This window comes from Podarcis filfolensis, assembly GCF_964270895.1.
Source record: "Podarcis filfolensis genome assembly, chromosome: 2".
Taxonomy (NCBI): domain Eukaryota; kingdom Metazoa; phylum Chordata; class Lepidosauria; order Squamata; family Lacertidae; genus Podarcis; species Podarcis filfolensis.
In genome coordinates, this window is record NC_139605.1 from 93,671,042 (window position 1) to 93,686,968 (window position 15,927).

At 44.6% G+C, this 15,927-nt stretch overlaps 2 long non-coding RNA genes across 4 annotated transcripts in view; one reads left to right on the plus strand and one right to left on the minus strand.

The window, feature by feature from the left end:
* The window catches only part of LOC310755525, a 72,090-nt gene that overhangs the window by 29,208 nt on the left and 26,955 nt on the right, over window positions 1-15,927 (plus strand). Inside the window, exon 3 of one of the 3 annotated variants that reach the window (XR_014544411.1) lies at window positions 15,760-15,923. The exons of the other annotated variants lie outside the window; for them this stretch is intronic. This is a non-coding gene — a long non-coding RNA (uncharacterized lncRNA). The remainder of the gene's footprint in view (window positions 1-15,759; window positions 15,924-15,927) is intronic. 3 annotated transcript variants of the gene reach the window in all.
* Window positions 654-15,927, minus strand: part of LOC310755524 — a 43,866-nt gene continuing 28,592 nt past the window's right edge. Inside the window, exon 3 of the long non-coding RNA XR_014544408.1 lies at window positions 654-1,218. This is a non-coding gene — a long non-coding RNA (uncharacterized lncRNA). The remainder of the gene's footprint in view (window positions 1,219-15,927) is intronic.

Sequence of the window (15,927 nt, forward strand, 5' to 3'; positions counted from 1 at the left end):
GCTCCTGTGGGCTTTTCTATGAGGTGGGAGAAGGGCCTGATGCGGCCAGTCAGTCCCTTCTCCATCCTGGGGAAAAGCCCGCAAGTGCCGCACGGAGCTTGTGTGCGGCTCTTGGGGGCTTTCCCCACCTGCCTCCCCCCTGCATTCGCTCCATAGGATGCACACACATTTCCCCTTGCTTTTTAGGAGGGAAAAAGTGCGTCCTATAGAGTGAAAAATACGGTAGTTGGATTCAACATAGAATTAAGATGATCTTCAGCACACTGATTTCTCCTTCAATGGAATGTTTCCTCACTCTCCTCCCACTGTGCTCACAATCTGTTCTGGGTGATGCAAGGTATGTGAGAGATGAGGAAGGGGGAAATCCTGTTACACTAATGTTAATCCTTGCACTAGTGCAATAATTTAGTTGAATATAGCCCAAACCTTTTAAAAAACATAAGAAGTACCTGTCAGATCAGGCCAATGGCCCATCTACAGTAACAGTCGATCTTTTAGGTTGTACTAAAGCACATATTCATTTAAGTGCAATTGTGAAGTTACTCTCAGGACTTCTCTGGAATTGTTTAGAAATCTTTGAAACTGTTAACTGGCAAATCTTCAGATCAGCTGTTCCCCCATCCTTTCTTGAAATAATGGTGACAGGAAGACAGTTGTTTTTTAAGGCCAGTTTTTAATGTTGTAAATCTCTTCATTTAAGCACTATTTTGCTTAAATACAGAAAGCATTTTAGTGCTCATTAAAAGACTGATATTAAACAGTTGATAAAACGGTAGCTGCCAGAGAGTTAATATGGAAGGTGTGCCCGATGTGGCTATAGACTTGCTCGCTGGATATGTCACTGCACAAGTCTCAACCACACCTCTAGGAAATAATGGAAAAAGCAATGCCAAGGGGACCTACACCTGCAGAGTTAGTGCCACCGTTCAGGAAAGCTGGATTTTCTGTAGTCTGAAAAGACAAAATAACCCTGGGGAAAGCACTGGATAACAACAGCATGCAGATGCTCCATAAAATCAGAATGAACAAAGTATGGCTATTCCACGTTAAATACCTAGTGTATCTCTGGTGACTCACCACTGATATAGACCAGGAATGGAGTACCTATAGCCCTCCAGATGCTGTTTTCTCCCAGCTCCCATCAGTCCCAGTCAGCATGATGAATGGTCAGGAATTCAGGCAGCTGCAGGCCAGTAACATCTTGAGAATCACAGGTTCCTGGCATAGGCAAAACAGTTTTGGTTGGGGCTGGGTGTCTTCTCCACTCATGACTGTCAGCAGACTGTCAGATTGTGTGGTTGGTGGCATTTTTGGGGGGCGGGGGGTGGGCTGCTGAGAAATATGTGAGAGAAACAAGAATAACCCAAGTGCAAAGCACACTCACAACACCTTCAGACATTTTCCACTTGGCTAAGAAATGCCCTGGCTTGGCTGCAGCATGGTGAGCAGGTGTTATTCAAGAAGTGAAAGGTCTGTTGTCTCGCACCTTTAGGATGCAGTTGCTTCTGTTGCAGAAGCAGAACTGACACCTCACAGAGGAAACCCTCAGGGCGTGGGCTCAGGCTTACCGCAGTAGCAGCATTTAGCAACCATGGAACCCTCTAACCCACAGCTTGGTGTCATATCTGACTTTGTGCGCGCACGAGGTGCAGACACACAGAGACACACCATGGCTTCTGGAAGAGAGGCAAACATTGTATAGTTATGAGAGGTTACATTTTCCTTCCAATTTATGTGCAAGCTCATTGCCAGCACTGCCAAGATGGGACAGCCCTTGAAGGAAGAGAGCGGTTCTTACTATTCACTTCCTTTCTGTTTCTTGCAGCAACTGTGGTCCTTTCATTACAGCGCCTGTAGAAACTCTAGATCAGTAGTGACCAATCTTTCCAGCCAGCGCGCACTAAATAAAGTCCAGAGTATAAGGTGGTGGCACTCTTAAGTCAAATATGTTACCTACATTCTCCCCCTGTATATGGTACATTTTCATTTCTGGTCTAGTGAGCTGGGGAGCAGGTAGTTCAGCAATGCAGCCAGGGAGAGGAAGGTGGGAGGCCTTCTTGTTCCCATTCAGACTTGTAAATCTCTCGCTGCCTATGTCATCCCTCATCTGCTGTGATCAGCAGGCTTCCATCTTCATTTCACAATAGCAGGGGTGAAGGATGGCCAAGAGAACCTGTAGAGCAGGAGCAGCTAACACTTGACTTTTCAGATGTTGTTGGACTATAACTCCCATCATCCCTGACCACTGGTCCTGCTGGCTGGGGCTGATGGGATTTGGAGTCCAACAACATCTAGAGGGCCACAAGTTACCGGTAGCTACTTCTCAAGTAGAGGGGGAAAGCAGCTGGGGTAGTAGCATATTCTAAACTGCACTTATTTGGAAATAATCACATGCCACATTAATCAATTCTGACATAAGGAAAAACAGCTGGCATATTGTTGCATCTCTGCCAACTGTATTTTAGTAGTTCAGTAATTCCATCACGCTATGTACGCTTGTTGCTTCATGTTTTGTCTGTCCCAAATATGAGCCCAGTGCTGTTCTTCCAATGTGCTTCGTTTGCTGGTACTGTTTTGAAACTCTGAAATAGATCGTGTGGGAGCCAGATATGCTGACATATCAATACCACCATGTGACTTATACAACCTGCTTCCCTGTCCGCTCTGATCAGCTCTTCTCTAACTTAACATAAGGCAAATGCAACTTTCCCTCCCAGGCAAATGTTGGGCATTTTTCCAGTGTCAGGATAACCTGATTGCAGGCTACTTTCCAAATTGTAGGTTCATAATAATGTCCTTGCATTTTTCCTCTGCTCAGGTGAATGCCGATCACACTACACACACACACACATGTGCAATGCCTTGTGGTTGTTTACATGGATTGTAATTCAGAGATGTCTAATCTCTGCAACTCTGTTATCTAAAGAGCAGACAGGCGCCTGTTCGTGTATTTTGCCAGGCAAACTGGCTGTCTCATGAATGTTTAAACTCTATAATAAAGTTGCAGGGATCAGGTTTCCACATGTCAAGGCTCCTGCTTGAAGGAAAGAAGGAGCAAGCCAATTTAAAAAACAAGGCTCTAGGATCCTCCACGTGGCTCTCATCCTCTCTTTTACTATGTTGTCCCTGGGCTCAGTGGGAAAAGGAGTACTGCCACCTGCACTTCCATTGATCGTTTTCAAAATAACATTCAAGAAGGCTCACAATCTTCTTTTATTTGCCAGGAAGATGGCATTGTGGCCAAGATTGAGGGTATGTGCATCAACGGGCCACTAGGTGGAGACGAGAGTTTAAGTTACTGTTAAGTGGAAAGAACTTTGAGGTCCTTGCCGGTATTGTACGGAACCAAATGAAACAGGATTGGTTGGGGAGGTTTTTTTAACATAGAAGATGGAACTAATGATTTTCATTCAGTGGTCTAGAGAGCCAGTGTGATCTGGTGGAGAATGTATTGGGCTTGGACTGGGCTTCATATATGGCTGTCCAGGTGTCAGTGGCGGGCTCTGCTAGGGCACTACGGCCCTGCAAGAATGCCGAGTGCTGACACCAGCCCTGCTGTGGGTTTCTGCACATCACAGAAATGCCCAGATCCACATATCCTTTTGTGTCCTGTGTTTGCTGCTTAGTTTGTGGCATACTGGCTGCAAAATACAATGCCAAATATATCTCCTCTTTATTCTCTTCCAGGGTCAAGCATATTCCCCCCCACCCTTGTTACTTCTGATGGGAAATGGAGCATTCTCCTAGATCATGTGAAAAAGCACCTTCCTCACACTTCCCTATTGTGGAGGCACTGGAGCAGAACGCTTTACTCAGTCTTCATTATGCAAATGTCACATGATCACTCTTTTTTTGTTTTGGACTAGTAAAACCTTAGTTCCTCCCAATTTCAACTTCCAGTCTGTGGTCACACGGTGTTAGCATTTGGCAATAGTCTGCCTCACTTCTTTATGACTTTTATGTTGTCAGTTATCTGTACTTGTCCCAAATGGTTCATAGATGTGCATTTGGCTCTCACCACTCTCGAGCATCCTTTCTGAATTTCCCCTGGTCCTGCTGCATAAAATACCAGCCTCTCATCCAAAACTATCTCTTTGCTTTCCTTTGACTCCATCTGATAATTCGTCCCGACCTTCCTCTCCCAAAGGCACAGGTGCTCTGAGGACCAAATGAGATGTATCATTTGGGATTTTGTGGTTGAATCTCCCACAGTTTGCAAAGGCAGCTGAGGGTAATGGCACTGCTGAACTGAACCAGGTTGTGGCATTGGGGAGGGGGGAAATAACTCTCCCCACCATGCCAATTTCATGATCTGAATTTCTCTCCCCATCCTATTGGCTATTTGCTCTGGGAGGAAAACATGCAGGTGTTCTTTTCCCCCATAGAGCAAAACATGCAAGGGAGATTCTTAATTCAGTGCCTATGTTCCCAGCCACCATCACTGAACCCAGAAAGTCCTGTCCTCTCCTAGTTGTCTGGTTTTTAATTTTTCTCCTGATGTCCAAAGTCACTACCATTTTAGCTTCCACCATTAGGTCAGGCCGGGGTTGAAAATGAAATACCCTTATTCAGGGGTGTGTGTGGGTGCTGTTCCTACAGTTGAAGAAGTTCTTCTGGCTCTAAAAGAGGACGTTGTGGCTTTTCTCTGCAAGGAGATCTTCCACGACATGCCCACCAGGCAGACAAGGCTGACGTAGCATGACCAACAGATTTGTAAAACGAATGCTGGGAATGTACAAGGCTTTTAGGGAAAACCCTGGCTTCCAGTGATTCTCTGAAAGTGCTTTCCAAGTCTAGGCCTGTGGTGGACTTTCCATAAAAGATGCAAGAGCAGCACACAGCCAACACTTGTGTCAGGGTTGAACTCTGAATAATGAGTTCAAGAGAACAAAGTTGTGGCATAGACCCTTCCAACATAAATTATAGCAAGTAATGTTGGCGATATTTAATGTCCCATAGAATCTCCATATATAATACCACTTTCCCAAGTGGCTGAGCCCATGGTTCAGTGCTACTCTCTGCTGAGGGCCAAAGAAAGCTGTATGTTCCTTCCTTCTTCTTGCTGTGGCCCCCACCCCTTCATGGATTGGAGAAAAATATTTGCCACATTGGTTGAATTTAAAAGGCATGGAACCCACTAGTCCACCCTGTTCTGTTATGTGTCCTCACAGGCCTCCCTTCCGCCCCCTATACTTTTCATCCCTGGAAGAGAAGACACAGTCAGATGATGGGTCCTGTGTAGTTTCTACCTTGGTCAAATGTTCCTTTTGCAGTTTCTCTACTGGGGAAGCCCATCACCTTCTTGGAAGCTGAGTGGCAAAGGCCTACAGGCAAAGGGGATCAGGTGGGGATTTCTAAACATTGCCTAGTGACATACATGTGCAAATGGCCCCAAACTGATACATGGTGGGAAGGCAGAATTCTAGGTCTTACCTGAGGGCTTATCCACACTTCTGCTCTTTCCAGGCATGGCCCATGCTTTAAAGCTCCATGCCCAAGCACACACACCCTTTTTGTCCCAAGCTTTCCCTGTGAAAACCCGCTCTTTCAACTTAAAATGTCAATCCATGGAAAACCTGAATCGAGAGCATAAAAGTTTTCCAGATCATCATCATCATCATTTAAATTTGTATACTGCCCTATGCCCGTAGATCTCAGGGTGGTTCACAACATAATTATCACACATACCCAAACCAAGCAGCAATGTGTAGGAAGTTAATCATTCTTTCTGCACAGATTATTTACATGAGCAAGCCATTCCAGCCATGCCCCTACCTGCTCTACATCTGATGTCACAACCGATGTCAGGAATGGGGTAGGTGGGTGTGGTTGGGGAAAACAGCCTGATGAGCCCAGCAGGGAGCCCTGGTAGGTCAAATCTGGCCCAGGGGATGGGGATGGGACTGCAGTTCTGCATCCTTTACCATGGGGCAAGCCTGAGCTTCAGCATCTCCCTATGCTATGAATGTAATGTCGCAGCAGGCCTGTGCAGTTCAATTCAAGCAGATTCTTATACACGTTCTCATATCAGGGAATCTGAAGCGTAGAAGCCTTTCATTATAGAAATTCTTGCTTAAATGTAGCAAAACAGCTCTTTGAAGATCAGTCTAAGAGGACAATGGTAGATGCAAAAAAAATGCTCTGCTTTTTTCGTAATGTATTTTTATTAAAGATTTTCTTGATTTACAAAGGTATGTGTAATGTCTCTCTCTCGAATTTTTTTCCCCACGTAACAATTTTTATTTTTTTTTACAAATCAGTTTCAATTGTTGATACATTAGGAAGAATAGGGGGAAAGAGGTGGAGGGGGGGAATATGAATGGGGGTGGGGTGGAGTGGTGATGTTTCTATTTTACGGTACTTAATATACCATATGTGGGGGTTTGTGTCAGCGTTGCTTGTACGGGTTCTCTGCTGTTCACTTGTGTCCCTTTGGTGGTGAGAGAGGTTGGGTGGCTGTTCATTTGTGGTTGGCTGTGGTGGTCTTTGTTTTCATGTGTGAGTGGGGTGGGTGGGTGTTTTGGATCAGGTTAGCCATATTGATTTGTATGCTGTGAATGGATTTTTGTCATTGTCTTGTTGGGCTGTGTATGTGATAAAGGGGAAACATACCGGGGTGAAGGTGTCTTCTTCTATTTGTCCCTGTGTCAGTTTCAGTTTATTGGTTAATTTTTCTAGTAAGGCTGTTTCCCATACTATTTGGAACCATTGGTCCATAGATGCTCTGCTTTTGAAGAATACCAAGCCAACTCTGGAACCAATACTTGCCCAATGGAAAGCTTTGAGAAATGTTACACAGGGAGGGACTGTGTCAAAAATAAAGGTTGGGCTCCTTAGGAATGCCAGTTTAGCTGGGCATCTAAATAGCTCACCTTTATTACTGGTATTATTGAACCCACAGCAGAACAGCTAAGTGACTTGTTGGCTACTTTTGAATATAGAGCAGTAGGACTTACAGTATTTTGGCCGGAAGGCTCAAGGCAAGAACGTGAAGTGAGATGTCATAGTTTGTTCAGAATCCCCTTGGATCAAACTTCACTTTAACCAAACAATTTCATTTAATAACATAATATACACTGTAGCCAATTTAAATTATCGAGAAAGCCTGGTCTAACTTCTGAACGTGCCCAGCTACTAAATGGGCAGGTAGCTTCTCTTACATGCTGCAGCAATAAAAAAAGGTAAAGGTAAAGGACCCCTGGACGGTTAAGTCCAGTCAAAGGGGTTGCAGCACTCATCTAGCTTTCAGGCCGAGGGAGCTGGTGTTTGTCCACAGACAGCATTTCCAGGTCATGTGGCTAGCATGACTAAACTGCTTCTGGTGCAACTGAACACCGTGATAGGAACCAGAGTGCACGGAAACACCGTTTACCTTCCCGCCACAGCGGTACCTATTAATCTACTTGTACTGGCGTGCTTTCAAACTGCTAGGTAGGCAGGAGCTGGGACAGAGCAACAGGAGCTCACCCTGTTGAGTGGATTTGAACTGCTAACCTTCTGATTGGCAAGCCCAAGAGGCTCAGTGGTTTAGACCACAGCACCACCCACATCCCTATTGCTGCAGCAATAGTTGGGTCTTGAACCAGTAGTCACTCTTTCTACCTTCTTGGAAGATGAACAGCATGAAGCTTGTAGGGCTCCACGAGCTAACTTCAGCGGAAGGCCCAGAGCACAGGAGCTGGCTATAGCTAGGCATTTATAAATATTTTCCCTTGGCCTAAAATGCATCAGGATGTTGGCTGGGGTGAAACAAAGGACAATATAGATTGCCCATTCAGGAAGAGGAAGGACGGCAGGAAGGCACATGGAGGGCCTTGGGCTGCAACAAAAGGTCAAACTTGACCACTTTAGGCATTTTCTACCATTTAACCCTGAACTCCCCAACTCTCTGTTAACATCTAGGGTAAATGATAATTGGATAGGTTCAGGCTGGCATCTCTTATAGAGAAGAGTCAATTGCATCTGCCTATTAGCTAACTTATAGCGGGTGGCGCTGTGGTCTAAACCAGGATGGCGGTTCGAATCCCCACGACGGGGTGAGCGCCCGTGTAGGAGTGCAAATATCCAGAGTGTGGGGTCAGGTGGGATTACTATGAGGAATTATAAAATATGCATCAAGCCATTGTGTCCACAATGAATGCATTGGGTTGACTGGGTTTGATACATTGACAATAGTTTCTGATCAAATCCCACAACCCTCTGCATCTCTGGCCATTTTCTCTACTGCCCATCTCTCTTGCTTCACAAGTCACATACACAGCCCAGTTGCTCGCCAGGCAGGCTCCTGGGTCATCAAAGACAGTGGCAGCTTCTTTGATGTAGCTTTTCTGATATGTTAATCTTAGGATGTTAATCTTAGGGCCAGGAAACAAATCTCACATGAAGGTGATAATGATCACTGTCCTCCTGGCCATCCTTCTTATCATGTATATTGCTTATTTATCACCTCCAGGGATGCCAAATGTACTCCTTTGTAGTTCTGTTCTTTGTTTACCCCATGCTTAATTAGTTTTGGTAGTTTAACTTTCTCCCCACATGGGGTTTGTTGAAATACTTAGAAGAAATCTGATTGGTTCTTACGAACACTCTGTAAAAAGTTCTTTTGTGAATAAAACGACCTGGGCCGAGGGGGTAGAGAGAGAGAGACAGAGAGAGATTATTATACGCACCCTTCCCAGAGTCTTGCTGGTTCAAACCTCTGTGTGTATTCTTATTAATCAGAGTTCAATCCTTCCTTTACTTTGTGAACGCCTCACACCCGTTGTTCGGTCCCAGCTCCTGCCCACCTAGCAGTTCGAAAGCACATCAAGTGCAAGTAGATAAATAGGTACCGCTCTGGCGGGAAGGTAAACAGCATTTCTGTGTGCTGCTCTGGTTCACCAGAAGCAGCTTAGTCATGACACGGAAGCTGTCTGCGGACAAACACCGGCTCCCTCGGCCAGTAAAGCGAGATGAGCGCGCAACCCCAGAGTCATCCGCGACTGGACCTAACGGTCAGGGGTACCTTTACTATTAGCTAACTAGAAGGTTGTACTATGGGTTGGCTGGGGGTAACCCATGTTCTAGAAACACTAATCAAACTGGTTTAAAAAACAACAACCGGTAAGGCAATTGCTTTTTGAACAGCAGGTTTTGAAAAGTATGCTCAGTGTGGGTATTCCTGATCAAGCTGGACAAAATTATTCTTGTGATGTCATAGTTTGGAAGAAACCTCCATGCGCTGAACTTGGGCTTGGCTTTGTTTCCATCTTCAGCAGAGAATAAGAGCAGGGGAATTTATCACAAAAGAGGAAGCGTTTGCAAAACAAGAACTGAAAATGATACCCATGGGTTTTTCTCAACCAAAACCTAATGTATTGATAGATGCAGCCTTACAGGTGTGCATCTCACGAGAAAGGCCATCTGGGTTTAGGAGTTCGTGGTCTCAGAACAATGTAGGTTAAGATGCGTCTCCTGCTATTCTTGCACCTCAGTTCTCAGACATACATGCATACACTTACTTTGCCATTCACATTTGATCTTCAGACACAGGAAAAGGTTTACTCCCTCTTCTTGCTCATCTTTATTGGTTTAGCCCCATAATTGTCTAGAAGATCATGGGCTCTTCCAAATGATCTGCTTATTGAGCATTCATCCTGATTTGTGTACAGAAAGCTTATGTGGAAATTAGACGATGTCTGGTCTTTATTAAGCATTCTTTCGGATTTGTTTGCAGGCAGGTTATAGGAAAATGAGCATTCATCCTAAATATACAGTGGTACCTCTGGTTAGGAACTTAATTCGTTCCGGAGGTCTGTTCTGAACCTGAAACCGTTCTTAACCTGAGGTACCACTTTAGCTAATGGGGCCTCCTGCTGCTGCCGCGCCGCCAGTGTGTGATTTCTGTTCTCATCCTGAGGTAAAGTTCTTAACCAGAGGTACTACTTCTGGGTTAGCGGAGTCTGTAACCCGAAATGTTTGTAACCCGAGGTGTTTGTAACCCGAGATACCACTGTATTCTGATTTGTTTGCACAGTGGTTATATCTGTCTTCCCATTAATCATCTGTTCCTCCCACACATTTCAATGCATTCCTCATTACTTTTGTGGATAATAAAGGTCCATTTAAAAAAGGGGGGATTTGGTGCGACAGAGCAATTTAATCCACTTTATTTGCACAAATCTACATTTCTGGAATGCATTTGTATCTGTCCCACAAGAAAAAAACCTGACATTCTGTAGGTGACTTCTTTTTCTTCCCGTCTTCAGTTATTTTCTCTGTGTTTTGCTTCTGGCTAATTTTCCTACTGTGCTCTAGATCGTTCTCCACTCACTTTCCCCAACCACTGTGGCATCAATGTAGTCACAAACAACACACACACACACACCAGGGTTTCCATCTAGGCATGGACTGATGCAGCTTTTCAAAGGGCTTCCCTCCTTCAGAATTGTCCCACTGTGAGTTTGGTGAACCAGTCATAGTTTCCTTTGGAAACAGCACTCTGATTCCTGCTGTGATGGTTCCAGGAGGCTGAGTCAGGGCAGCCAAAGCAAGCAGATGAGTCTCCTTATTTATGTAACTTTCCTGAGATCCCACAGAGCAAAAGGATGCCACTGCCATGAAATTCATGGTCCCATCGGTGCATGCAGCTTAAATAAATAAATGATTTCTAAGGGTGTCAGCTTGAAATCTAGATGTTCATTATATATGAGTGAGGGAAGAGGCTGAACAATTAACTATAAAATGATGGTGAGAGCATGGCATCATAAATGGCAAAGTGAAAGAGTTGATGAACAGAGTACTGTATCTTTACCTGAATCAGGGTGAAAGAAGCTATCAAGGGAAAAAAGGGAAAAGAGAGGGACTTTTTTCCTGACAGAAAAGCTGTGTGATACGCACAAATTCAACTGGCGCAGCTTTGGCCTGAATGGAAAGGAACTTCTGCCTGCCAGCTGGTTATTAAGCACAGACCTTCTATCAAGAAAAAGGTGGTGATCACCTGGGATAGGTGCAGGGGTTATAGATAAGGGTACAGGCTTTTTGCAGCAGGTAGCAAGTAGCAGAAGTAAACAGCGTGGGAAATATGTACAGTTGCAGTGAGAAATGGGGACACGTTGTACTTTACTGTCAGGTCTTTGGTGAGTGGTTTAATTAATGCTCCTTGCCTCACAATTAGAACATAGAGTTTCCCTAAGGGCTGTTTCTGAGCAACCCCAGAGTCTCTCAACCAGGTTCTTTCCTCAAACAGGATTTGCCATCCAGGCCACTAAACAGGAAAGGGCCTGTGCTTATATACAGTACAATAGCTTATTATAAAGAAACCAGTTTCTAGCTGGCAGCTGAAGTCTGTGAGGAACGTGGCTCTTGTAGTTGCACTTTCAACAGTGGTCTGATATACTGATATTAGTGGGTGAACTTTTTTATTTCTTTTCATTTTATTTTGATCGCTTGCAAATTACATCAGGACTTCCTTAAGGGGAAGCAAAGTACAAATATAATAAACGTAAAGCTTGCGGGGGAAAGCTACATCTGCTTCAATAAGTGGAAGAGCAGGACCAATGGTTCTTTTCTGATCAGTTGGCAACAATGATCATCGGAGAGGAAAATAATGTTTTACGTGCTCATGGCCTCTCTCTGTTATAGCTCTGTTCAAACATATCCAGGGTAAGCGAAGGTGCTAAAGGATCATGCCCACTGAAGTTGACAATAAAAACAGGTTCCAAGGCCAAGTCCTGATAGGTTTGTGTCAATGTCATCAACCTCTTTAGGGTTGCCATGTGTCCTCTTTTTCCTGGACATGTTCTCTTTTTCAGGGGTAAAAATTCTGTTTTTAAATTTGCCAAAATGTCTTTCTGGATGAGACATAGACATAACTGGTGGCTGAAAACTTGCTTTCCTCTTCTCTTCTCCTGCCGCCCTCAGCAATATATCACCGTTTCTATAGCCTACATATAATAGGGCTATTTAAAGTGAGAGTTGTTATAGCATCCTCTTTTTTGCGCTTCAAAATATGGCAACCCTACTTATCCCCAACTAGTGAGGTCTGAGGGCAAATTCATACCATACATTTACAGCATATCCAACACACATTATGGCACATGGCTTCCCACAAATAATTCTGGGGAACTGTAGTTTTAACAAACTATAATTCCCAGGATTGTTTGTGGGAAGTCCATGTGCTTTAAACATGCCTTGGATGTGCATTTGTATGGATCTGCCCTAAGTTTGTGTAACTGGAACGTTTCCTCACATTGAGCTGAGCTCTTTCATTTGTTGTTTAGTCGTTTAGTCGTGTCCGACTCTTCATGACCCCATGGACCAGAGCACGCCAGGCACTCCTGTCTTCCACTGCCTCCCGCAGTTTGGTCAGACTCATGTTTGTAGCTTCGAGAACACTGTCTAACCATCTCATCCTCTGTTGTCCCCTTCTTCTTGTGCCCTCAATCTTTCCCAACATCAGGGTCTTTTCCAGGGAGTCTTCTCTTCTCATGAGGTGGCCAAAGTATTGGAGCCTCAGCTTCAGGACCTGTCCTTCCAGTGAGCACTCAGGGCTGATTTCCTTCAGAATGGATAGGTTTGATCTTTTTGCAGTCCATGGGACTCTCAAGAGTCTCCTCCAGCACCATAATTCAAAAGCATCAATTCTTCGGCGATCAGCCTTCTTTATGGTCCAGCTCTCGCTTCCATACATCACTACTGGGAAAACCATAGCTTTTACAATACGGACCTTCTTTCATAGATAAGGCTTAAATCATTTCAATGAGATCTCTCTATAGTGTAAAGGCAAAACATACATTGAGCAGACGGCACATTCAGTTTTTAAATCGCTTCCTTCCACTGTCTATCCAACGTTAAACATTGATTGATTGCGGTCCATAGACCCACAAAACAGTTTCAAAACAAGATACAGTGAAGACAACCAAACAACAGGCAAAAGAGACCGAGGTAGTCATTTTGTTACATCTAGATAGAGCATGATGGTCTTTTTTTCTTGCTACCTCCAAAAGAAACTTTGCCACGGTCAGTGTAATATCATTTGACCTATCCTCCAACGTTAAAGCATTAACACGTGGCAGAAAATTGCATGGGGGGGGTCAGTGGCAGTTTTTATATCAACGATGACAGCTTCCTGGATTTAACTTAGCCTGGGCATAATGAATACTGGAGAAAAACATAGGTGAAAGGGATGGACTCCCTGCTTTGCCACAGTGAAACATCTTCTTTGCCAACCGTCTACCAAGAGAGATGTTAAACTTTGGGTTGCCTGTTTTGCAGTGCCCAGGCATACTCCTCTGAGAGGATAAGAGGCACCGAGCACTTCCACGCAACGTGTCTATTGACCATTCATCCTTATTTGTTTGCCGGGCTCTTAGGTGGCAGTTGGCTATTCTAACGAATATTCGTTCTGATTTGTTTTTGGGGAGGTAAGATGACATTCTCCTGCCAACCTAGCTGTTCGAAAGCATGTCAAAGTGTAAGTAGATAAATAGGTACCACTTTGGCGGGAAGGTAAACAGCGTTTCTGTGCGCTGCTCTGGTTCGCCAGAAGCGGCTTAGTCATGCTGGCCACATGACCCGGAAGCTGTACGCTTGCTCCCTCGGCCAATAAAGCGAGATGAGCGCCGCAACCCCAGAGTCAGTCACGACTGGACCTAATGGTCAGCGGTCCCTTTACCTTTACTTTAAGATGACATTGCTGATCACATCTAGGCCATACATGTAAAGCACTCTTTAACAATCTCAGAGGATCCTGGGAAGTGTCATTGGTTAAGGGTGCTGATGGAACAGATGGTAGATCTGTGAGGCATCCTTAACAAGTGACGCTTCCCGGGATTCTCCATAAAGCGGAATAAGAGTGCTTTAAATGTGTCCTGATTGGATGATAAGCATTCTGATCTGTTTGCTGGGCAGTTGATGTGTCCAGTCAAGTGTCACACCATACACCCTGGTACATTTTTGCCTCACTTTTCTTATGACAAAACATCTGATCTTTTGGGGAAGCAGGTTTGCCGTACTAATCCTCCCTCATCAGCTATAATTGTGCAACCTGAATTTGCTGGTACGTGATTCAATTCCACTGGAAAGTAGTGATTGTCTGGTCATGCCCTCCCTTCAGACATGCTGATAACCAGTTTTTGATAAAGGTGTCGCATGAAGGAGGGATGGCGGAAATACAGGTATTTCCCGTATCAGTCCTAAAATTATGTTTATTTATATGTGTGCAGATTGGGCAGGGAGAGGTCCCAGGAGATGTGTTTATAAGTTAAGTCCTACACCAAGCAGTTGCTTTGGTAGCATTCTTCAGCTAACTGCGCAGCTTGCAACCGGGGGTGGTGGTGGTAGCCATCAGAGGGTCACTTGAGGCAGTGGCACTTGTGTTTGAGGCTTCTAGCCCTGCCTACCCAACGGTAGGAAGGCAGTGCAGTGCACAGCACTGGTAGCAGCAGCCTGCACGACTCTTCCCAGGATTCTCTATAAAGGTAGTGGCCGTGGGCTTGCGACAATCATCAGGCGCAAGCGGAACCAGGGAAGCAGTTTCAGCCTAGCAGCAATGAGTTCCTAAAGTCACTTCCCCAGACTTTATATGTGTTTGTGCAGAATTCAGAATAGCGGGGGGTATGTGTGTCTTGCGACTCTCTTTGGGCTCATCCATACTTCCTTTTGTGCTGCGCTTTCTAGGCACAGGTCTGGGATTTCTAGTTCTGTGTCCGAACGCGGGGTTTTATTGTCCCATTGCTTCCTCTGAGAAAACCTGCGGAAAACCCGATTCAGTGGGTAAACAGTGGGTTTTCCTGGGGAAAGTGGTGGGGCAAAAGAGGGGGGAAACACTCAAACATGGACCCAGAAATCCCAGACCGGTGCCTAAAAATCTTGGCACAGAAGGAACTGTGAGTGAGTTTTTTGTTTTTCTTTCTGATCTGCCTTTGTGATCTGTTTTGGGTTTTTTGGTTGTGTGCACTTGTGTATTAAGCCACACACTTGCTGGCTTGTTTGGGCAGGATATTCCTCATCTTCAGGAAATTATGCATCTGTAAAAATTTCCTCAAAGAATTCTGGGCACTGTAGTTTGTTAAGGGCTGCTGGGAACTACACCTCTGAGAAGGGTAAACTACAGAGCCCAGAATCCTTTGAGGGGAATAATATGCTTTAGAAGTATAGCGTGTACACACAGACTTAATCTCAACTTCAGTGCTCCCTGCAGAAAATTATCATTTTATTATTTTTTAAGTTATTGAATTTATATACCGCCCTATACCCAGAGGTCTCAGGGCAGTTCACAGAAAAGATAAACATAAAAACCACAATATACGTAATAAAAATAAAAAGAACAACCCAATAACACACCCCCAAGTAAACCAATGTTTTCTATAATGCCTTAGACATTCTTAATTCCATAATACTATGTTGCCCGTATATGTAAGTTCGCTGTGTACATTATAGCCACTATGGCCAATGGTCAAGGATGATGGGAGGTAGTCCAGCAATTTCTGAAGAGCCATAAGTTCTCTGCCCCTCCAAAGCTGGCGTTCCTTGCTTGAGTTACACACACTTTTAGTTCTCGCTTTGGGCTTGTGATTTGATCTAGATTGTGTTAAGTTGATCTGTGTGTGAACAGTCTTGCTCAGTGGCCAGTGACATGTTTAATTGTATTAGAGAAGAACAGAGCCTGTTCTGTGGGCTTTTGCCTCCTCACCTCCTTGGACCCTGGGCCTGCCCCTTGCCAAGAGTTGGCAATCACATTCCAGCCATTTCGAAATTCTTTTAACTCTTCTCTTACAGAAAATCTCATGAGCAGGATTCCTGCAATGCAGTGATTCACACACGCCCTCACCCGAAGCTGGAAGTGATGACTTTACCACCTCCAGGAAAAGCGCACAAGATGGGAGGATAGGGCTGTGGCCATTCATTATCCTTTCAGGCATGCAGGAACCAGATGGCAGAAGGTAG